Source organism: Lissotriton helveticus, chromosome 1_1 (genome assembly GCF_964261635.1).
Source record: "Lissotriton helveticus chromosome 1_1, aLisHel1.1, whole genome shotgun sequence".
In the NCBI taxonomy this organism is placed as follows: domain Eukaryota; kingdom Metazoa; phylum Chordata; class Amphibia; order Caudata; family Salamandridae; genus Lissotriton; species Lissotriton helveticus.
Window position 1 is genome coordinate 255,279,820 of NC_136057.1, and position 18,564 is coordinate 255,298,383.

Consider the following 18,564-nt stretch of genomic DNA (forward strand, 5'->3'; position numbering starts at 1 on the left):
TTCTGCCTGCTGTGGCCGGAGGCCATCTTGAAATGTTATTTTTTCTTACATTGAAGATGACTATTGCAATAGGCTAGATGATAGCCAATTTGTAGCAGATTATTATTATTGTTTTTTTATAGTAATTGTTAAACCATTCCATGATGGTGTTACATTTAATCTAGGTGCAATGTGACTGTCATCCTAGACGTTCACAAAATAGCATTTCAAGATGCGGGAAAAGAACTGGCCTAATGATCAGAGCTTCCAGCATTGGAACTTGGGAAGCTGGTTCGAGACCAGCATTGGTTAAACATCCTGTGATTCTCGGGAAAACACTTGATCTCCCCGTGCCTTAAAAAAATGAATCAGGTGTTGTCTAATGCAATCTGGTGTTCAAGTAAAATAACCTATTGCCCTGAGGCGAAGTTTGTGTTACATGAAACAACCGAAATAAATGACCTACTACTGCAATTAGCTTTGCCAACGCTAGCACCAATCTTCTACAAGCATTTGAAAATACAGTTGTTGCAGCAAACATTAAATTTTAAAACAAGCCCCAATGGCTTTGACAATGCTTGTTTGAAGTTCTTACTTTACAGTCCCAAGCTCTTTTATTGCCAATGGAAAAGATGCCCTGTACAAATGAATTTACAAACTGCTGTTACCCATTGTGCCTGGGGAAACCTTTGGCTACTAATTCACAACTCATTTTGTTAGAGTCAGAAAGATCAGAGGCTCAATTCTGGATCAGTACACTTGAATTTATATTTGTTTGCATTCCACCATATTCCCAAAATTCGTACATGACCTTTTAATTCAAGTTTTTATTGAAATTAATATTCTTGCAACTAAAAAGAGATTTGTTGTAATTACCTAAAATGTAAGTTGGTACATTCCGTTTTCCCCCTCTGTTACTGCCCCGGTTGGGCTGACCCTTGTGCTGTCAACATTCCAAGACGCACTCCCTGGCAGCACCTGACTGGCAGGCTATGGATGTCGTCCTGTTTTCTATACTTGAATAAAGTGTTACTTACAAATGGTGTGTGTTCGGTCACTTACTACAAGATTCATCTTCTTTCCCAATAGAGCACTTAAAGACGCAACCATGGCAGATACAGGAAGCATTTCCAGTAACATCACCAATATTCTAGGTTTTAATGAGACAAAGGAAGACAATCTAGTAATTGAATCTGCCACCAGTTGCATCACTGCAGCTGGTTTCATTTTCCTTCTCCGCTTCTTTGGGATTATGGCAACAGTTTGGTCTTCTGGTATCTATGTTTTAAAATCTAAAGAACTAAGTACACCATATACATCATCAACCTTGCTGTCGCTGACTTAATCTATCTCATCTTCATCTCTGTGGTGATGTGCATCACAGTCCTTCTGTTTTAAAACAAAAATCAGCTGTGGACCCATTGACAGTAGTATTTGTGATGGAGCGAGGTGGCAAACACAAAATTTTGTTCACCCCTCTCGAAGTTAATGTCCCATAACGTTAATATTTACTAATTGCACTTTTTTGTGAAATTAACCAACCATAGAGTAAAATGCACACATTATTTTCTTTCTATTACACATGGGGATACTAATTTTGCTTGCATGTGGCAATAAAATCAGCTAATATGTATTGTTATCGTGTTGTGAACTAATGTGCAGCTTAGTCGTAAACAAACGCAATTTAAATGTGCTTGTTGTACACGTTTCTGTGTTAAGAGGTGGTCGAAATTGTAAGTATAAAACGCATTTATGTGGCTTATCTGCTAGGTAACAACTAATGGGAAATATTAGTATGGTGGGAGGTAAACAGAATGGGTTTTAAGTAACATGAATTTGTGTTTGTTTCTATTATAGTTCCAAAAGTGGCTTCTGAGGCCTATGGGTAAAATGGCCGCTTGGGTAAATTGTGAGCAAGAGTTGGACAGCGCAGGCGTGCCAAAACCTGCAAGTCAGAGTGAACTGCCTGTGCTCGAGGAGGTTCAAGGCTACCATGGCCCGGAACGTAGGATGGGTGCCAAGCATGGACGATGTAATGCTCAGAGCCTGAGAAAGTTGATGCATGTTTCAAATGCAAGGAAGCGCCTAGGCCACGGACTGACTTAAACAAAGACCCTTTATTTTCCCGCTGATACGTTGTGAAAATTATGCTGTAATGGTGAAGAGATGTTCACGCACCCCGATTTTGTCCAATCAGAAACCAAATAAGAGATGGTAGCTACATTTTAGATAGATTAAGTTAGGTATTTAGGGTATAAAAACCCCTGGGTTTGTCTAGTTGGGGTCGTCTTTTCAATTTCTATCGGAGATGCTGCCCGATTGCTGACCGATTCCTGGATGTAAGAACTTTGATGCTTTTTACTTGTTTGCGTTGCAGGATTGAAAGGATAAGATGAGGGTGTTAGGGATGTTAGGAGAGAATGATTTTGGAACTATCTGTTCTTTACTAAACTTTAACTCAATTCTAAAATGCAACTTTTTCTGACCTCAAAATAAAATGATCATTTTGAAATAAAGTTTAAGATTTTACTGAATAAAGATTGATTAATGCTTAAATGTCGGACATAATAAAGTTTTGCTATTAATAAAATTGGGAAAATGGAATTTTAAAAGCTGGTCTTGTGATTTTCCTACGCCTAATTTTCATTCTAGTAGATCCATTGCCACTATGGTGGTGTGTCTGAATAATTAAATATTTGAATATAACCATGGTTAAGTGTAATATTCTTCAGGTGTAAATAATAAATAGTTAAATAGGTTTAGACACTCCACCAAATGTTACAGCATTTCTCCATTGCGATTCACCAGAGCCTTGAAGCCAAGTGTAAGTGAACAGGGTAAATGCGCAGTGTTATGGGCCCCACTGATGCATGAGTTGTGTGTTTTAAGGTTTCAGGGAAATGGTGAGTATTGATTAGAAATGATTTCTGGAGCCACGCTGTAGCAGTTATATCTTGGTAGCAGAGTAGTGGTTATAAGGAAATTAGCTAGGGTTATGTATAAAGTACTATATAGTTTGATGTACAGAATTATGACTAACATCTGTTGAGTTTGTATTAATTTATATGTAGTCCTGGAAAGGCTTCCAAGTGTTGGGTGAAGCCAGTGCCTCCGTCTGCAGGTGGAGGAAGTGTGGCAAGGTAGTCACACAGTGAATTAGTCTGTTTCAAAAAAGGAGGATCTCCGAATACTGCGGTGGTATCGTCGTTTATCACTGTTTAGGGACCTTAGGTGTATAAGGATAAATGTATAGTGAGGACAGTCTCTGAAATTTCAGCCTTCAAGTATAGGGATCATTCCGTTCTTCCCGATTAAAACTTACTGCTGGGTGAGTAATAGGTCTTAACCCGAGCTTGATTGAAGGGTAAAGGGAGTGGCGTCTCTCTTTTGCTGACAATAGAGGAATTCTGTGGTGGGATAGATGGACGCGCTGCCTACTGATAAAACAGAGTTCATGTATATATGAATAGGGTTTTCCGTATGAACGTGTGTAAATGAAATTGCAATACGTGTTCAAGTGAAACTCTGGAATTGGCTCTAAGGAGGTGAAAAAGATCTCTGTATGTGCTTTCCTAGAGAAACGAGATTGTTATTGCCTGATAGAAGGGTAAAGCCAGTACTGTTGCTTTATCGGCGAGTCTAACATTCTGAGGAGATAAGCGCCGTCTACTCCGGTTACAGAATACTTGTGCGATTGAAAATTCTATCACTTTATTAGCGAAACAGATTAGTGGAATTGTTTTGTGTAAGTTACTAACTGACTTTGTAAAATATCTTGTAAATACGGCTTCTTGAAAAAAAAAGCTGTAAAGGAGGGGTCAGTTGTCGCTGCAGAAGCCGGAGCGCTGGTGACGTCAAAAGTGTCGCGCTGGGATTGGTCCACCTGACCGAGACAGAGTAGGAGCTGATAGGTTCATCGCAGAAAGCAGCAAAAGCTATTGGTTAAGCATTATAGTGACGTATCATGTTCTAACTGGTGCATTAGCGCGATCTTTTGAAAGGAAGGAAAAGTTATCAAAAATGTCATACTACTATTATGATGATGCCAAGAAGAAATCTTCGTGGTTCAAAAGGCTGAAAAACGTGTTTGTAAAAGACAAAGAGGTAGTTACGAGAAAGGGAAAAGTACTTCCTTCACCGAAAACACCTGCTTCCTATATGTTGACGAAATATGGTTATCATACGTGTGTTTGGTTGGAAAATTGGGTACACTATACTAAGGATGATGGTGTGTTAGATTTTCCAGAAGGAGGATCGTTTGACGTAGCAATTTTGAGAAATTTGAGACACAAAATGATGAAACTTGAGCCGAGACCCAGACCAACTCAGTTTGAAGCATTGGTTGAATGGGAAGATGAGATGCATCAAATGGAGAGTGAGAGGTTAAGCAAGTATCTTAGGCCAAGAGGTAGAGGTAGAGATTTGTGTAGAGAAACACATGAGACTAGAATGCGAAGATGGAGGGATGGAAGTATGTGTGATGGCATGTATCCCGTCAGATTGGTAGAAGAATATGAGGGACAGAAAAGTACAAAGAAGGAAAAAGAATACTGAATTAGGAAATCAAAGCTAGGGTGAAAGCGAATCAGAGGATGCTGCTTTAGAAGAAACACTAAATAGGAGACCGCCCCCATATCAGCTCTTTATGGACCACCCCAAATGCCCCGATGACAGAAGAAAAAGTAGATGAAACGCCAAGACAACCATCAAATTTCGGAGATTTCCCTGAAAGAGTAGAATCAAGATATATCCCGAGTACACCAATAGGAGAAGCTAGAATTACAGGTACTCCTGTACAAAGTAGTGACTCACACAGAACTGTGTTAAGTCCAGAAAGACGAGGTAATGAGCAGCCGAGTATGTCTGATTATGAGCGTTCAACACATGAATTGATTCAAAATCTTACTAAAAATATGGAAGCTGTAACTGTACCAGTAACGATAGGACCTGTGATACCAGTATTTGATGATCAGAAAATAAAAGAGCCAAGATTAACCAATCCGTTACAACAAAGCCTACAGAGAGCGAGAGAAAGTACTTATCTCGATTTGTGAGAAATAAGGCAGAATACGAGTGTAGATCCACCAGAGTTAACTTTTAATAAAAATTTGACATGCGGATTCCCGACAGGAGCAGAATCTGACTCCGTAACCCCAGAGAGGAGTGCAGACAAAATAGATTTAACACAAACGCCAATGGGTCCATCAGATAAAGAATTGAGTGAATGGATAAAAACGTTGAAATTAAAGGAGCAGGAATCTAAAGTGCTGGATGTGGCCAAATTAAAAATAGATATGGAGGAATTATGAATTGGAACAATTGGGACAGACAGATTAAAAACTTACCAGGATGATGAGCTCATGTTTTTATGTAAAAGTATAACATGGAGAGCTAAGACAATGTATGATCAACTAGAAGAAGTGGCAAGTGACTGTGGAATAGAATTTTCTAAAATAAAATCATTGCAGAAAATTTATCGAGTAGATTTTGCAGAAAGGGACATTGAAAACATGAACACTGCAGGAAGAATACTTCAGATAAAAGAATTGATTGTGTTGTTACGCAAATGGGGTGATGTAGGTAACTGGAGAGTCAAGTGGGCAAAGAAGAAGAAAATAGTGATAAATCTACTTTAGCTTTCCCAATTAGAGAAAAAGGAAAAGTGGCAACTGAATTCCCTATGAGAGAAATACCTAGAGGAGGGTATGTACATGTGCCCTGGAGCAGTCAAGATATATTGTCATTTACGAATGATTTCCCCAGATAAAGAGAAAAGCCAGTAGAATGGTATAGGCAAGTTGACAGATTTGTAAAGGTGTCAAAGGTACTGTGGATTGATTTGGATGGATTGTTTGACATAGTTTGAAAGCGCCGGGATGCCCAAGGGTAACTGCGCGCTATATAAAATTTTAATAATAATAATAATAATAGTAGTGCCAATGGATTTATGGACAGAATATAAAATATCTGTGGATTGGCCAAGGGAAGAGTATCCCAGAGATGAGAAAACAGGAGCCCCATCACCAGACATGATGAGGAAGTATGAACAAGTGATAGTATGGTTGAAAAACAAAATACCTCCAAAAGAAACTGATTGGGTAGAGATAGACAGGACTACTCAGGAGCCAAAAGAAACTGTGCATTCATTTTATGAAAGGTTGTTGTTAGTTTTCAAACAGTATAGTGGCTATGAGGAATTAAATGAGAAAGACATGAGCCACTTTGTGTATAGATTTGTGTATGGATTGAGAGCAGAAATTTTAGACATGATTAGACACAGCATGATGGATTGGCAGTCGAGTTCAGTAGACAAGGTACTGAGACAAGCAAAATGTTGTAGTGAGGATATTGATGCTAAACAAAAGAAATTAAAAGAGAAAGCCATGTGGGCACAAGTGAAAGTGGCAGAACAACAAGTAGCACAGATGGAGTGTGTTATGATGTGTATCTTCTCTATGACTCGTGTGTCCTCGTGGATGCACTGTGGTCTCGTGGATGCCTGTGTGCATTCTATGTTCTTTTAGACTGTTAGGCTGACGGCACTCGAACAGTGGCAGTTGCACTGGACTGTCGAGGTGGTCGGATGCCAGGTTGTGCTGTTTGATACTTACAAATAAAACCTACCTTCAATCAACGCTGATCGCGTCTATTATCTGCACGAACCATCACAACATTTTTGGTGACGATGTTTGAAACGAAACTTACGGCGGTTCCTGTTGTTTCTTCTTCGGTTGCTTGCACAGCCTGGTAATCCTCATAATTTTTGGATTTCCGTGTGGTCTTCACGTTCCGACATCTCCTGGGGTACTGTTTCTGTATATTTCGGCTTTTGAGCTGTGTTCCTCTTCTGGTTTGTGCGGAGCGTAACCAACGGCTGAATTTTATACTGCACGTCACCTCTTACGTCATTGGAACGCACGTTTATCGTGCAACGCAGCGCTCTTCAGCCATTTTATTTCTCTCAACTTGTGGCTGGCATGCGTAACGCTTCACGTCATCAACGTGCCTCCATTTTGTTTTCTTTCAGCGGTGACTTCACACGGAATCCAGTGTTCTTCGTTTGTTGCCCATCAATTAATTTGTGCAGTTGTTTCCATGTTTAAGGTACTGTAAATTTATTTCGCTACAGCGCTCAGTTCCTTTTCAAATTTTGTTCAATTTAGTTTTTTTTTGAACACCTATTTTCCTTTCGGATCGAACTTTGAACTTTGTTTGATTTACACGTTTGACTTTTTCATCGCTTCTCAAGAGACTGCCATTGTCACACTTCCTCAACACTGAACTTCGGTTTCTCACGGTGATTTGCACACCCTTATTTGTGCATATTTGAAATCTGGTCTCAGCACTAATTCACTCAGTAATTTCATTTATTGTACTTATATGCTGTAAATTTACACACTGAATTTGCTCATTTATTTTGTGCTCACAATTATTTATCCACACAAGTTATTTATCTACATGCTGCCAAAATTAATACTAATGTTGTTACCCCTCCCATGTTTTTATCTCTCCCTGGTACTCCTTCTATTGATTGGGAAGATTGGGTTGAAATGTTAGAGAATTACATTGTTGCACTGGATGGCAAAAATTTCCATCCTGAGAGGAAGAAAGCTTTACTGCTTAGCACCTTGGGTAATGAGGGCCAGCGCATTTTCAAGTATTTGCCTGTAGCTATGGGTCCAAACGGTCAACCCATGGATGATGTGTTTAAGGAAGCTCTTACAAGGCTTGAGACTAGATTTGCCAAAGAAGTCAATCTAGTTATGGCAAGATACAGATTTTACACACAACCGCAAGCTGAACACGAGACCATAGATGAGTTTGTCTCTAGGTTGCGTGAATTGTCTATTAAGTGTCGTTTTGGTGTCATGAATGATGAACTTATTCGTGATCAGCTCATTGTTCAATGCCGTCATAGAAAGATTCAGGAGAGACTCTGGGTGGCTAAAGACCCTTAGTTGAAGGATGCCATTGATATGGCAAAAGTCATTGAAGAGTCACAAAAATGCATTAAAGAACTTGAGCGTCGTGACAGGAATTCTTCAAATTCTTCTTCTTCACAAATTGGCAATGTTGAAATATCCTCTTCTGAAGACAATTCTGATGTGAGTGTAGTTGCAAAACGTACTAACAAAGTCTTTTCAAATCCGAATTTTACTTCTAAACCTAAAGGGAAAGAGTGTTGGCGTTGTGGCAGCCAGTTTCATTTGGGAGATTTTAAAAAATGTTATGCTATTGAACAAACTTGTAGGAAATGTGGCAGAAAAGGGCATTATTCAAGGATGTGCAAACAAAGCGATAGTACTGACAAGAGCAAATCTAAGGTTAACGTTTTACAGTCTCCTGACAATTTCCAAACTTCTAATAGAATATTGGTCATTCCACATCATGATCTTGTTGCTGTTGTTACTGATAATAATACTTGGAGACTCACGCGTCCCTCCGTAGAATTCACTGTATGCGGCCAAAAAGTGTTTTTGATGGTGGATTCAGGTTCTCTCTTCACTATCATTCCTGAGTCCTTATTCACCAGATTGTGGAAAGATGTGTGTTTGTCCGAAAAGGACATCAGTCCAGTGGGGTATCAAGGTCAAATTATTGATATTCTTGGCTACATGTTTGGAGTTATCACTTTTGGCTCCAGGAGTGTTGAAGGCAAAGTATATATTGCCAAAGATGGTCCACCAATTCTTGGTTGGATGCATCAATTTGACCTACACATTGTAATTAATCCGAGGTCTCCCAATTGTGTCATGGTTGTGGACGATGACTTGTCAATTGGAGATGTTTTAAATGATGCTTCTGGTGTTTTTGCAGACAAATTAGGTTGTGTCAAGAATTATGTCCACAAAATTGTCCTGAAACCTGATGCTACACCAGTACAACATAAACTTAGAAAAGTGCCTTTGTCAGTTAGGCAGGGTTTGAAAGAATTACTTTGTGATCTACTCGATAACAAAGTGATTGAACCAGTTGAGGTTTCCCCTTGGATCTCTCCTGTAGTTTTGACGCTCAAATCAGATGGCCGTCTTAGTTTCTGCATTGATGTGAGATCTCTCAACAGAGATATAATTGTTGACACCTTCCCGTTGCCTAATATTAATGAACTTTTGCAATTGATAGGTGGTAGGTTCTTTTCCAAAATTGACCTCAGAAGCACCTACCACCAGATCAGGCTACATCACGACTCAAGACCTCTTACCGCATTTATTACTACTGAGGACACATTTCAATTCACTCGTATGCCTTTCGGATTGGCTTCGGCATCGAGTGTATTTCAGCGCATGATGTCCAACTAGTTTGAGGGATTGGTGGGTGTCGTATATTTTCAGGACGACATTTTAGTCTCAGGAAAGTCCGTTAGGGAACACAATACCATTTTGCGTCAAGTGTTGTACAGGTTAGGAAATACTGGTTTGACTGTCAACAAAAACAAATGCACCTTTCTAGTAGAGGAAATTGAATATCTAGGTTTCACCATCTCCAGTGGCGGTGTTTCTCCTAAGAAAAACTTACTGTTGGCCATTGAGAGTGCTCCGCGGCCTACAGATAAAGATCAACTCAGGTCCTTCTTAGGACTTGTCGAATTTTATTCCAAATTTGTTCCTAGGTTTGCGGATATTTCTGAACCTTTGAGAGTTTTGTTACGGAAGGGAGCTAGATTTACGTGGCAGCAATCACAAGATGATTCCTTTTGTCATATCAAAAATGAAATTTGCAATGCGGGGATTCTTTCTCCGTTTAATCCCTCTTGTAAGTCCTTCATAACTGTGGATGCTAGTCTCATTGGTGTTGGAGTGGTTTTTTCTCAGTTACAGGCTGGCACCGAGAAAACCATTGCTTTTGCGTCTAGGACGTTAACTCTAGCGGAAAGAAACTATTCTGTGATTGAGCGGGAGGCTCTTGCTGCGGCGTGGGGTGTGGAACACTTCAGGGTGAATTTGTGGGGTGTGAAATTTGTTATACGTACTGACCACAAGTCCTTGATGAACATTTTGTCAGCTGGGGGTGCAGGGAAGGGTTCCGCACGTTTAGCCAGGTTCGCAGCCAGGCTTCAAGAGTATCTGTATGAGGTGGTTTTTATCCATGGTTGGGGTAATGTTCAGGCGGATTGCTTGTCCCGTTTGCCTCTTGATTGGAAGTGTGTTGATGAAAACTTGTTGGTGGATTTGCATAATGAGGAAGCTGTGGCTTCTGTCGGTGATGTTTGTGGGGGTTCGTTGGGTGTTTTCTCCAAGGCCCAGTGGGTATCTGAAATGGAGAAAGATTCCATCTTGCAAGGTCTCGTGGTTTTGATTAAGAATGGGGCTCCACGTGAGAGTTCAGTCCCGGTCTCTATCAGGCCTTATTGGAAAATTCTTGATGAATTGTCAGTGTCCTCTTCAAATATCATCATGAGAGGTGATCGTTTTGTACCACCTTCTGGTCTCAGGTTACACATTTTCAATCTTGTGCATGAAGGTCATTTGGGCCAGGGTTTGACCACTAGGAGGATCAAACAAGAGTTTTGGTGGCCAGGCTTGGATGGACAGGTCAAAGATTGGGTTCAAGCTTGTGGTGCTTGCAAAGACAGTGAGAAGAGGCTGAAGATTGGCAGTCAAAGCATTATGGGTCATATAGTTGATCCTGGCAAACCTTAGTGCAATATTTCTTTGGATTTCATAGGTCCTTTTTCTGATTTGTGCGAAGATATGCGTTTTGCCATGGTGGTTGTGGATATTCATTCGAGGTGGTTGTGTGTGGAATTCATGCGAGACATCACAACTAGGTCTACAATTTCTGTTCTTGAAGATCTTTTTATGCAGGAAGGAGTTCCTCAAATGATTTTGACTGATAATGGCACTCAATTAACGTCTAATGACATGAAGTGTTTCTTTGACAAATGGGGCGTTAAGCATTCTTGCACGTCTTTGTATAATCCCATGGGAAATGGTATTGTTGAGAGGACTAATAGAATGGTTAAAGGCACCATTCAATTGGCGTTAGCTAATGATTTACCTCCGAAGAAAATTGTTCTCGATATGGTGTGGGCCTATCGCACCACTGTTCATGGTGTCACAGCAAAATCACTAAGAAACAACAAATAACTGTGGGTCTAATGATACGTTCAAGACATGCTATGTATAGCTGGCTATGTGTCTGCTGCTACTGTTTGTGTAGAGGACAGACTGGACAATCAACCACTGTGAAAAATGTCCATCAGTTACTCATTTTCGGGCTCCCAGTACATCATTTGGTCTACTCCACAGTAGTATGACCACCACTCTAACCCCATAGATATATATCGGAGAAATATAGTGGTGGATGAATGTCTGGTAAGTTTTTTTATATATTTTTGTGAGTAACGGAAAGCAGTGCATAAAAAATAAGTGCGAAGGGAAAAATATAAGTATAAGATTAGATAGTGCATACAAACATTACTTTATTCTAAGGTCATGCACCTCCAATGTTAAAAACAACAATAGTGCAAAAAAGTCAGATGATTCAAACAAATAACTTCTGACTGGGCTATCTGGTCGACATGTTTCTGCGGGTAAAGGTCATATATTATACCAACCGCTTCCTCAGGACCCATAAACTTAATTGCTACTGCATAACGTGATAATGTGTGAAACAACAGGACATTTGTGAACAGAAAAAAGTGTCACCTGTACACTTCCATTTTCCTCCTTAATTTGTAAGGGGAATTGCCTCACCTCACCTGGCAAACAGCTCAGGAAAATGAAGCCCCGCTCTCTCCGTCGGTACTTCAAACAGTCAGCCGAGCCAGCAAAATCTCCTTTTCAGGTCGTGAGGGGACGTGTTCCTGGTTCTCGGATAGTTCCTGGTTGGCTTAAGATTTGGATTTCCTCTGATGGTGAAAGTGCTCCTGTTGTCATTGGAGATAAGATTGAAGTTGGTGATTGGGTGAAAGTCAAGTCTGGTAGGGTTCGAGCTGGTTTGTGAAAGTTCAAGGGTCCATATCGTGTGGTTAATGTTGGCAAGTTTTTTGTCATCTTGGATGGTGGTAACAGGTGGAACTTAAGGAGAGTGGCTTTGTATCAGAAGGGTGGTTCTGTCAAACAGGTGGTTGAGGATGAAGGTTGTTCTGGGGTTTTGTTAGAGGCTGGTGCTTCTTTGGATCCTGCTGTTCAGTTGTCTGATGATGAGAGTTTGGATGTAGGTGCTGGCTGTGGGCACAGCATAGTTATTCAACAGGATTCTCCACCTAGAGCACGTAGACCTCCCAAATATCTCAATGATTATGTTGTTTATTAATTTCTGCATTTTGTTTTCTCTAGTTTTATTTCTATTAGGGAAGAAGTTGTGTTATGATGTGTATCTTCTCTATGACTCGTGTGTCCTCGTGGATGCACTGTGGTCTCATGGATGCCTGTGTGCATTCTATGTTCTTTTAGACTGTTAGGCTGACGGCACTCAAACAGTGTCAGTTGCACTGGACTGTCGAGGTGGTCGGATGCCAGGTTGTGCTGTTTTATACTTACAAATAAAACCTACCTTCAATCAACGCTGATCTCGTCTATTATCTGCACGAACCATCACAACAGAGAACAAGAGTGCAGGGGATCAAAGTGGGTTCAAAGGCAAACCTAAATTGGTAGGGAACATTGATGAATTGAAAAAGAAAATGACATGTTTTAATTGCGGCAAGATAGGGCATTGGAAACGAGAGTGCAAATGTCCGCCTAGAGTTAATGGGGAACATACAAAATTGAATCCACAGGTGCAGTTTGAGGAAAATCAGAAGCAACCGCAGCAACAGCAGATAGCAAATCAGCAAAGTCAGGTGCCGCAACCGCCACTGACCTACAGTGGGAATCAGCAAAGATACAGTGCAGAGACAGGATTCAGCGGAGGTGAGCAGGTAAAAAGGCCGCAAATAGCAAATGTGTGTCCTCAATATTGGTTGCAAGAGGAGAATGGCAGTGAGCCGGATGAACGTTTCTGACGGTGCCTGAGGGAGGAAGAAGAGTGTGTGCTTGGAGCCACTCTTGAGGTAGATCAGTCAGGTCCATTTGTGAGCGGAAAGGTGAATGATGTGGAAATAACTTTTCTAGTGGACACTGGTGCTACCCGTTCTACTGTTAGATCAGTGGAAATTCAAAATCTTCCTCTCTCGGGTGAGACAATCCAGGTTGTAGGTGTGGCTAATATACAAATAAACACTCCTTTGACAAAACCAGTTGAAATAGAGATTGGGACATAAAAAGATATGCATCGGTTTGTGGTCTGTGACAGCAGTCCTGTTAATTTGTTAAGCAGGCATATATTGTGTAAGATGAACTGTGCCATATATTGTTCACCGGATGGCATAGAGTTGCAGACTCCAGATGAAGATAGTTTGTATAAATTGACAATGCTCATGATTGAGGCAGAACAAGATAAAATGTTTCCTGTTTTTGATAAAGAGAAAATTCCTGTTGAACTGAAAGAGGCAGTAAAAGAAAGTGTGTGGGACTTCACTGGGAAGGATATAGGTTTGATGAAAGGAGTTGATCCTGTGAAAGTATCCATTAAAGAAGGTGCAAGTTATCCGAATATACCTCAGTATAAAAAGACTGCAGAGGTAATTGAAGGAATTACTCCAGTGATTGACAAAATGATTGAGCAGGGAATTTTACGAGAAATTGAGAGCAGTCCTTGTAATTCACCAATTATGGGATTGAAAAAGCCAAACGGGACATTTAGAATTGTGCAAGATTTGAGAAAGGTTAATAAAATCGTAGTCCCATGTTGTCCAATTGTTCCGAATCCAGCAGTGATTCTGTACCAAATACCACATGATGCAGAGTGGTATACAATGAGTTCTTTAATGTTCCATTGCATCCAGAAAGCCAACCAATGTTTGCGTTTCGTTTCCAAAATTGTATCCTAGCATGGTGTAGAATTCCGCAAGGGTACACTGAGAGTCCATCGATTTTCAATCAGCTGCTAAAGAAATCACTAGAAAATGTGAGCATGCCTGGATAATCTGTGTTAGTGCAGTATATTGATGATTTATTGGTTGCATCAAAGACAAAGGATACTTGTGTAGCAGACACAGTGGCCTTATTGAATCATTTGGCAGAGGAGGGACATAAAGTGTCTCCATCAAAATTACAGTTTTGCCAGAAAGAAGTACAGTATTTAGGTCACAAGATTGCCAAAGGAATTAGACAGGTTACAATTGAGAGAATTAAAATGATACAAGGAATGCAGCCACCTAAAACCCAAAGACAGGTAAGAATGTTCTTGGGAATGGTAGTTTATTGCAGACAGTGGATAAGTGGATTTTCATTGATTGCAAAACCATTGCAGAGACTGACAAAGGTAGACATCAGAGACCCTATTGTTTTGACCAAGGTATAATATAGAGATGGAAGCATTTGAACAGCTAAAAACTAAACTGTGTGAAGCATCAGCTTTGGGAATGCCTCATTACAAAAAAGAATTTGAACTGTATTGCAGTGAGCAAGAAGGATGTGCTCTGTCAGTATTAATTCAGAGGCATGGAAGAATTAGAAAACCAATTGCGTATTTCTCAGCTGTTTTGGACCCTGTTGCAAAGGCTTTGCCAGGTTGTCTGAAAGCAGTAGCAGCAACCAGTGTAAGTCTGGAACAAAGTGAAGGAATTGTGATGGGATTTCCTGTGAGGGTGTATGTACCTCATTCAGTGGAGATTCTCTTCACAAGAGCAAAGACTCAGTAGGTGACCAACAGCAGAATGAATCGTTATGAGAAAATAATATTGGGAGCTGAAAATGTGACAATTGCAAGGTGTGTGAATGTCAACCTATCGACATTGTTACCTGACACTATTGAAGCAGAAGTGAAAGGTGAGCTTGATCACAAGTGTTTGGACGTTCTGGAATATTGCACAAAGCCTCGTTTAGACATTAATGATGAACCTTTGCTAGAATCAGATTTTGTAATGTTCGTGGATGGATCATGCTTGAGAACAGAGAGTGGTGTTCTAAGTGCTGCATATGCTCTCTGTACAGTGGCAGAAGTATTGGAAGCATCTTGTCTGAAAGGAATTCATTCTGCTCAGATAGCGGAGTTGATTGCTTTGATACGAGCATGTGAGTTGGGAAAAGAGGTGAAAGTAACCATAGTGAACGATAGTCAATATGGTTACGGGGTTGTTCATGATTATGGACAGCTTTGGTCCCAAAGAGGCTATTTGACTTAGATATGTTCTTGTGATAATCTGCTTGTTCTCTCGATGGGTAGAAGCTTTCCCCACGCAAAGGAATGATGGAATAACTGTTGCAAAACTGTTCTTGCGTGAAATAATACCACGCTTCGGGTTTCCGGTCACGATTGAATCGGACAGAGGCCCGCATTTTCAAAATGAGTTAATGCAGATGATTTGTGAAGCTCTGGACATTCGCCAGAAGCTACATTGTGCATATAGACCTGAGGCTTCAGGAGTAGTTGAACTAGTGAATGGAACGTTTAAAAACAGGATTGCAAAGATGTGTTTGGCAACAGGAATGAAGTGGGCTGATGCTTTGCCACTTGTTTTAATGACACTGAGAAGTATACCTGACAGAAGAACTGGATTAAGTCCACACGAGATCTTAATGGGCAGGGTGATGAGACAGGCCTATGTACCAGTTAATAAATTGTTAGTTATTAATGATGGCATCATACTGGATTACTGCAAGAATCTATCTGATGTAGTAACTTCCGTGCTCCACCAGGTGGGAACTGAATCAAATCACAAAGAGAAAACTCCAGCTCATGATTTAGTCCATGGGGACTGGGTAAGAGTGAAAGTTCATCGCAGAAGGAATTGTTTGGTACCAAGGTGGCAAAGACCACGTCAAGTGATCTTGGTCAGTAATACTGCAGTTAAGTGTGCTGGATTGAAAAGGTGGGTTCATGCTAGTCACACTATCCGTGTGCCTGAACCTGAATACCCATACGACGGTGAAAGTACAACTGACTCTGATTCTGAGGGTGAACCAGAAAAGGATCCAGATACTGAAGATCGACAAGAACGTGGACATCTGGAATTATCAGAAGCCAGTTCTGCGTCTGAAGGTGAAGGTGAAAGGGAGATTGTTGAAATACCAGATTCGGAAGATCAACCTGAAGATCGAGAATCGGTAAAAACAAGCACCAGTAAAGACGCAACAGAAAGTGAAGAGAAAGCTGTTGAAAAGGAGAAAACTGAAACGCAAACTGAAAACTCTGGAAGCAGGAACGGAAATCCTGAAACTGGGGAAGAGGAAGTAACTCACGACAAGAATGAGATTCCAAGTACTAGTTATGAAAAAGTTCCTAACAGAGTAACAGTAGAGAAAACTAAATCTGATGAAGACAAAGACATTGTGAAGATCATAATCAATGATACAGTGGAAGACACTGAAAGTGAAACAGATGACAGTGCAGATGAGACTCCATTCAGAAAAAGCACAAGAAAAAGAGCTTGGAGAGTATAGCATAACACTGTAGAGCCAGAGATAAAGAAAGTCTGTAAAGGGGACAATTAGCATAAAGGGACTGGAGGATTAAGATTAAAGATAGTGAATACGACAAAAGAACAAGAAGAGCTAGTGAACGAAATTACCAGTCAGAAAGAAACACTGGGAAAGAAAATAGAGATTGTTCAAAGGCCAAAAAGAGTAAGACGTCCAAATCAGGGATACAAATCACCTGAGTGGACATATATTGTTTTTCCACCAATTGTTGAAGTAAACAGTAGTCAAGAAAATCTGTACGACCCAAAATCAATTGGGAAAAGTGAGTCAAAAGGTCATCTAAGAGAAAAGATAGGTGATCAAAGTATATTATATTAGAGTAAAAAGTCCGAAGTCCTGTGAGACGGTTTTTGTAAATATAGAAGAGGTCGGAGTAGACACATGGTCGAAAAAAACTTGTTAGAAAATCTAATTATAGCATTATTTAGAATAGAAATTGACACAAGGTCGAAGAAAACTTGTTAGAGAGCTGTGTTGTGTGAAAATTACAGGTGACATAAGGTCGAAGAAACAGTGTTAGAGAAAATGGCAAAGAATAACCACAAGACGAAATGTTCTATTTTTAGAAAATGGTGCAGATGTTTTACGATATGGATGGGATTGTTGACTATATTATGGATAATTTTAGCTATTGTGATTCCTTTCCAAACTAATTTAACAAAATTAAACCCGAATGTGAGTTCAAGTAAGCCAATTGACCGTCCTGATACCATCGGAAGCTGTCGCTCCCACGCTCCCTGTCCTGCCTGGGTATCGTTGGAACTTACTTGCATTGCCTGCTTACAAATCGAATTTCTACCTGCCTAGACCGCTGCCTGCTCAATGATAACAGCGTGTGCAACTTAATTTAAACAGCGCTTTACTGTTATTTTATCTCTGCTGCATTATCATTGCCTGCTCGTTTTTCTCATTGTGCGCATTGGACTTTGCTAGCGCTTTCACTCCCCATTGCTCCATAGCGCTTGGTGCCCCAACCTGATTCGGTGTTGTTATTGTTGCCTTCCATTTTGTTGGTTGTTGTCCTGCCTCAGAGCCCGTCCTCTCCACCCCGCACCCGCCTCCCAGCTGCTCCTCCCACGCTCCGCCCCCTCCTCTATGCACTTATGTCAGAACAGTCTATGCGCAGCGGTCATGCGCTGCGGACGCGCCCCTTGCGCGCCGAAGGTGCGCCAAAGGTAAGCCCGTCTACGCCCGTCCATGCCTGGACCGCGCCCAGCGCCCGTCCCCCTGCCCTACGCCGCTCCCAACCCCCCAGAGTAACTTATGATACCGTTACTCTCCTCGCCCTCAACGCAGGACGCACCCCACTATGCTGCGTAGCTACCCCAGGACGTACCCACGGCCCATTCTCCTGCCTCTCCTGTAAGTTCAACTGCTGCAGGACCCTCACCAAACACACTTCCTCCACACTCAGCTCCGAACCCAACGACTTGAAATGCATCCTACTGAACACCCGCTCGGTCCACAGACATACAACCGAACTCTGGGACCTAATCGACACTGTGTCACCTGACATCGCCTTCCTCACTGAAACTTGGATAAACGCATCTTCTGCCCCCGACATCGCCATAGCCATACCGGACACTTACAAGATCATTCGAAAAGACCGCACCATTAAAAAAACTGGAGGAGGCATCGCCATCGTCCATAGAAACACCATCAAAATTACAACCAGCTCTGACGACAATCTTGCAACCGCCGAACACCTCCACTTTCAGATCCACACCGACCCCAGGACCACCCTCAGAGGAACCCTCATCTACAGGCCCCCAGGCACCCGATCTCAATTCAGCGACGACATCACAGACTTCGTCAGCCCGCACGCTCTCGCCTCCGAGAACTACATTCTTCTAGGAGACCTCAACTACCACCTTGACAACATTCTCGACAACAACACCACCACCCTCCTGGACAACATGTCCAATCTCGGACTCAAACAACTTGTCGACACCCCCACTCACACAGCCGGACACACGCTCGACCCTATCTTCACCTCCAGCAAGCACATCTCCTTCGATCACACTACAGCTCTCCACTGGACGGATCACAGCTGTGTTCACTTCAGCTACAAAACAACCCTGACCCACAACCGTCCACAACCCATTCCCCGAAGAAA

General features: G+C 41.3%; 1 pseudogene; it reads left to right on the plus strand.

The window, feature by feature from the left end:
* Positions 1–1,087: 1,087 nt before the first annotated feature.
* LOC144761676 (mas-related G-protein coupled receptor member D-like) overlaps positions 1,088–18,564 on the plus strand; it is a 40,039-nt pseudogene continuing 22,562 nt past the window's right edge.